We start from the raw sequence: 6,000 nt of genomic DNA on the forward strand, positions 1-6,000 counted from the left end.
GTGAGAAAAACTTTACTAGAATGCTTTGTTGGAAATGATCTATAATCCAAAGTGTATCCTCGTTTTCGTTGTGGGTTGATGACTTGTTGTATATAATCGATAGTACATTCTCATATGCGTTCATGAACTCACGCATGCTAGTCGTGTCCATATGAATAGTGCTAGTGATTTTAGTTGTAAAAATTAGATAGTGCTAGTGATTTGTAGCTGCATATTTTGACAAATCGCAGTGTTACAACAAGGTTGACAAATGGCAATGTTACTAGATAAACAAATGTGAATCTTTCCAGTTTGACAAATGGCAACATAGCCAAAATGACAGATATGCAAATCTTACCCAATTGTTTGTACGTGGTTGATGACCCACAAGTATAGGGGATCTATCGTAGTCCTTTCAATAAGTAAGAGTGTCGAACCCAACGAGGAGCAGAAGGAAATGATAAGCGGTTTTCAGCAAGGTATTCTCTGCAAGTACTGAAATAAGTAGTAACAGATAGTTTTGTAATAAGGTAAATTGTAATGAGCAACAAGTAACAAAAGTAAATAAGGTGCAGCAAGGTGGCCCAATCCTTTTTGTAGCAAAGGACAAGCCGGAACAAACTCTTATAATAGGAAAAGCGCTCCCGAGGACACATGGGAATATCGTCAAGCTAGTTTTCATCACGTTCATATGATTCACGTTCGATACTTTAATAATTTGATATGCGGGTGGACCGGTGCTTGGGTGCTGTTCTTACTTGAACAAGCATCCCACTTATGATTAACCTCTATTGCAAGCATCCGCAACTACAACAAAAGTATTAAAGTAAACCTAACCATAGCATGAAACATATGGATCCAAATCAGCCCCTTACGAAGCAACACATAAACTAGGGTTTAAGCTTTTGTCACTCTAGCAACCCATCATCTACTTATTACTTCCCAATGCCTTCCTCTAGGCCCAAATAATGGTGAAGTGTTATGTAGTCGATGTTCACATAACACCACTAGAGGCTAGAAAACATACATCTTATCAAAATATCAAACAAATACCAAATTCACATGACTACTAATAGCAAGACTTCTCCCTTGTCCTTAGGAACAAACATAATTACTCACAAAGCATATTCATGTTCATAATCAGAGGGGTAATAATATGCATAAAGGATCTGAACATATAATCTTCCACCTATTAAACCAACTAGCATCAACTACAAGGGGTAATCAACACTACTAGCAACCTACTAGCACCAATCCCGGACTTTGAGACAAGAATTGGATACAAGAGATGAACTAGGGTTTGGAGATGAGATGGTGCTGGTGAAGATGTTGATGGAGATTGCCCTCTCCCGATGAGAGGAGCGTTGGTGATGACGATTGTGATCATTTCCCCCTCCCGGAGGGAAGTTTCCCCGATAGAACAGCTCTGCCGGAGCTCTAGATTGGTTCCGCCTCGTGGCGGCGGAGTCTCGTCCAGAAAGGTTGCTTCCTATTTTTTTCTCATCGAAAGACTTCATATAGGAGAAGATGGACGTCGGAGACCCACCAGGGGGCCCACGAGGTAGGGGGCGCGCCCTGGTAGGGGGGCGCCCCCCCCCCCCCCACCCTCGTGAGCAGGGTGTGGGCCCCCTGGACTTCATCTTTGGCAATGATTTTTCTTTATTTATTTTAAGATATTCCATGGAGTTTCAGGACTTTTGGAGTTGCACAGAATAGGTCTCTAATATTTGCTCCTTTTCCAGCCCCAGAATTCCAGCTGCCGGCATTCTCCCTCTTTATGTAAACCTTGTAAAATAAGAGAGAATAGCCATAAATATTGTGACATAACGTGAAATAACAGCCCATAATGCAATAAATATCGATATAAAAGCATGATGCAAAATGGACATATCAGTGGTTGCACACGGGTCATGCAGAACAACCGTTTGTGTTGAAGAGATGCAGAAATCCTGCTCGACACATTTTTCCTTGGCTTCCTGGGGAAGCTGTCGGTTTGCATACGGGTGTTCTAAATAAAAAGTTTGCGATGAATGTTTTATATTTAAAAACCATTGACGTTTTTTTCAAAAGGACATCATTTGATAAGTCTGCAAATTAAGAGAGAAAAACGCAAGTTCGTTCAAACCATATCTTTCATTCAGTCACACTAAGAATTTATATTCATATGATCGAGAATTCGAGATATAGTATTAAACCCCCAAAAAAACTATTTCCGGCGGCGGCGGAGGCGGCGTGCCGCGCCGTCGTTGTCGTTGTCGTCCTCCGGGATGCCGTTGTTGAAGTCTTCAAGGCAGCACAAAATGTTCTTCACTTGTAAATCAAACATCATGTCGTCACGCAATCGACGGGGGAGGCGCGGGAGGACGACAATTGGCACCGCTGAGAGGTAGCGATTGACGACAGCGTCCCATGTCGCCGAGGGGGGCACGCGCACGGGCATGGGCACGGGCGCGGCGGATGCAGCCAAATGCATGGGGACCGGCGCCGCGGTGGGTGGAGGGGCGCGCACGGGTGCAGCTGGTGCAGCCAAACGCACGGGGGCCGGCGCCATGGTGGGTGGAGGGGCGCGCACGAGCACAGGCACTAGCACTGACATGTACACGAGATCGTGCGGGTCCGCGAAGACCTCGCTGACGCCCGCGGCTTCCAGCTCTGCGATAGTGCTCGGTGATCAGCTCGTCAATTCTACGGGGATGGTCGCTGGCGCGGGCGCGGGGATGGGAGCTGGGAGGGAGAGGGGGCAGCAACCGCCACGGCCATCTCGTTCTGGGCCATGTCCATGAGGCCCCATTCCTCCTTATTTTCTATCTCCTTCGGCTCGGAGTCGACTTCACCAAACTTGAAGACTAGTGGCAGATGATCATTCTGCGCCATGGCGTTGGTGGAGGTCTAAAGGGGGGAGGGGAATGGGAGGCGAACAGTAAGGCTACCCGTATTAAACAGCGGCTCGGGCGCCATTAATGCAGAGGAAGGCGGGCGGCCATGGAAGTCAAAGGGCTCGCTTCTGATACGTCCATTTTGCATTATGCTTTTATATCAATATTTATTGCATTATGGGCTGTTATTACACATTATGTCACAATACTTATGCATGTTCTCTCTTATTTTACAAGGTTTACATAAAGAGGGAGAATGCCGGCAGCTGGGATTCTGGCTGGAAAAGGAGCAAATATTAGAGACCTATTCTACACAGCTCCAAAAGTCCTGAAACTTCACGGATGATGTTTTCCAAATATATAAAAACATTGAGCGCAAGAACTTCACCAGGGAGACACACCCTGCCCACGAGGGTGGGGGGCGCGCCCCCCTACCTCGTGGCCCCCCTGGTGGCCCTCCGGTGACCATCTTCTGCTACATGGACTCTTTCGATGGGAAAAAAAATCATAAGCCATCTTCTCAGATGAAACTCCGCCGCCACGAGGCGGAACCTTGGCGGAACCAATCTAGGATTCTGGCGGGGCTGTTCTGCCGGGGAAACTTCCCTCCCGGAGGGGGAAATCATCGCCATCGTCATCACCAACGCTCCTCTCATCGGGAGAGGGCAATCTCCATCAACATCTTCATTAGCACCATCTCATCTCAAAACCCTAGTTCATCTCTTGTATCCAATTCTTGTCTCCAAGTCCGGGATTGGTGCTAGTAGGTTGCTAGTAGTGTTAGTTACTCCTTGTAGTTGATGCTAGTTGGTTTAATTGGTGGAAGATCATATGTTCAGATCCTATATGCATATTAATACCCCTCTGATTATGAACATTTTTATGCTTTGTGAGTAGTTACTTTTGTTCCTGAGGACATGGGAGAGGTCTTGCTATTAGTAGTCATGTCAATTTGGTATTCATTCGATATTTTGATGAGATGTATGTTGTCTCTCCTCTAGTGGTGTTATGTGAACGTCGACTACATGACACTTCACCATTGTTTGGTCCTAGAGGAAGGCATTGGGAAGTAATAAGTAGATGATGGGTTGCTAGAGTGTCAGAAGCTTAAACCCTAGTTTATGCGTTGCTTCGTAAGGGGCTGATTTGGATCCATGTGTTTCATGCTATGGTTAGGTTTACCTTAATACTTTTGTTGTATTTGCAGATGCTTGTAATAGAGGTTAATCATAAGTGGTATGTTTTTCAACGTAAGGGCAACACCCAAGCACCGGTCCACCCACATACCAAATTATCAAAGTACCGAACGTGAATCATATGAGCGTGATGAAAACTAGCTTGACGATATTCCCATGTGTCCTTGGGAGCCCTTTACATCATATAAGAGTTTGTCCAGGCTTGTCCTTTGCTACAAAAGGGATTGGGCCACCTTCTTGCACCTTATTTACTTTTGTTACTTGTTGTTGGTTACAATTATCTTATCACAAAACTATCTGTTACCACTTATTTCAGTACTTGCAGAGAATACCTTGTTGGAAACCGCTTATCATTTCCTTCAGCTCCTCGTTGGGTTCGACACTCTTACTTATCGAAAGGACTACGATAGATCCCCTATACTTGTGGGTCATCAAAACTCTTTTCTGGCGCCGTTGCCGGGGAGTGAAGCGCCTTTGGTAGGTGGACTTTGGTAAAGAAAAATTTATATAGTGTGCTGAAATTTACTGTCACTTGTTACTATGGAAAATAATCCTCTGAGGGGCTTGTTCGGGATATCTTCACTCTGAGAAGTAGATCAAAGAGTTGCTCCTCAACCTACTGAACCTACTGAAAATGAAAATGCTTGCTTCGAAATTCCTTTGGTTATGGTAGAAAAACTGCTAGCTAATCCTTTTTTGGGAGATGGAACAAAACATCCTGATGAGCATCTAATATATGTGGATGAAGTTTGTGGATTATTTAAGCTTGCAGGTGTACCTGGAGATGTTGTTAAGAAGAAGGTCTTCCCTTTATCTTTGAGGGGAGATGCATCGATATGGTACATGCTATGTGATGATATGGAGTCTTGGAATTACAAACGATTGAAATTGGAATTTCATCAAAAGTTTTATCCTATGCATCTTGTTCATCGTGATCGCAATTATATATATAATTTTTGGCCTCGCGAAGGAGAAAGCATCGCTCAAGCTTGGGGGAGGCGTAGATCAATGTTATATTCATGCCCCAATCATGAGCTCTCAAGAGAAATGATTATTCAAAATTTTTATGCTTGGCTTTCTGATAACAATCGCACCATGCTTGATACATCTTGTGCTGGCTCTTTTATGATGAAGACTATTGAATTCAAATGGGATTTATTGAAAAGAATTAAACGCAACTCCGAAGATTGGGACCTCGACAATGGTAAGGAGTCAGGTATGACACCTAGTTTTGATTGTGTTAAATCTTTTATGGATACCGATATTTTTCGTAAATTTAGCACTAAATATGGACTTGACTCTAAGATAGTAGCTTCTTTCTGTGAATCTTTTGCTGCTTATGTTGATCTCCCAAGTAGAAGTGGTTTAAATATCGTCCTCCCATAGAAGTAAAAGTAGCTGCACCTATTAAAGTTGAAGAAAAGACTATCACTTATAATGATCCTATTGTTCCTACTTCTTATGTTGAGAAACCACCTTTCCCTGTTAGGATAAAGGACCATGCTAAGGCTTCAACTGTGGTTCGTAAAAGCAATATTAAAACATATACACCTCCTGAGCAAGTTAAAGTTGAATCTAATATTGCTATTGTTAAAGATCTCTTGTCTGATAATATAGATGGGCATGTTATTTATTTCTGTGATGAAACTACTAGAATTGCTAAACCTCGTGATACAGATAAACCTAGACCTGTGGTAGGTATGCCTGTTATTTCTGTTAAAATAGGAGATCATTGTTATCATGGCTTATGTGATATGGGTGCTAGTGCCAGTGCAATACATATTGACTTATACAAAGAAATTATGCATGACATTGCACCCCTTGAGTTAGAAGATATTGGTGTCACAATTAAACTTGCTAATAGAGATACTATTTCACCAATGGGAATTGTTAGAGATGTTGAAGTCTTGTGTGGGAAAACTAAATATCCTGCTGATTTTCTTGTTCTT

This window comes from Triticum aestivum, chromosome 7A, assembly GCF_018294505.1.
Source record: "Triticum aestivum cultivar Chinese Spring chromosome 7A, IWGSC CS RefSeq v2.1, whole genome shotgun sequence".
Lineage (NCBI taxonomy): Eukaryota > Viridiplantae > Streptophyta > Magnoliopsida > Poales > Poaceae > Triticum > Triticum aestivum.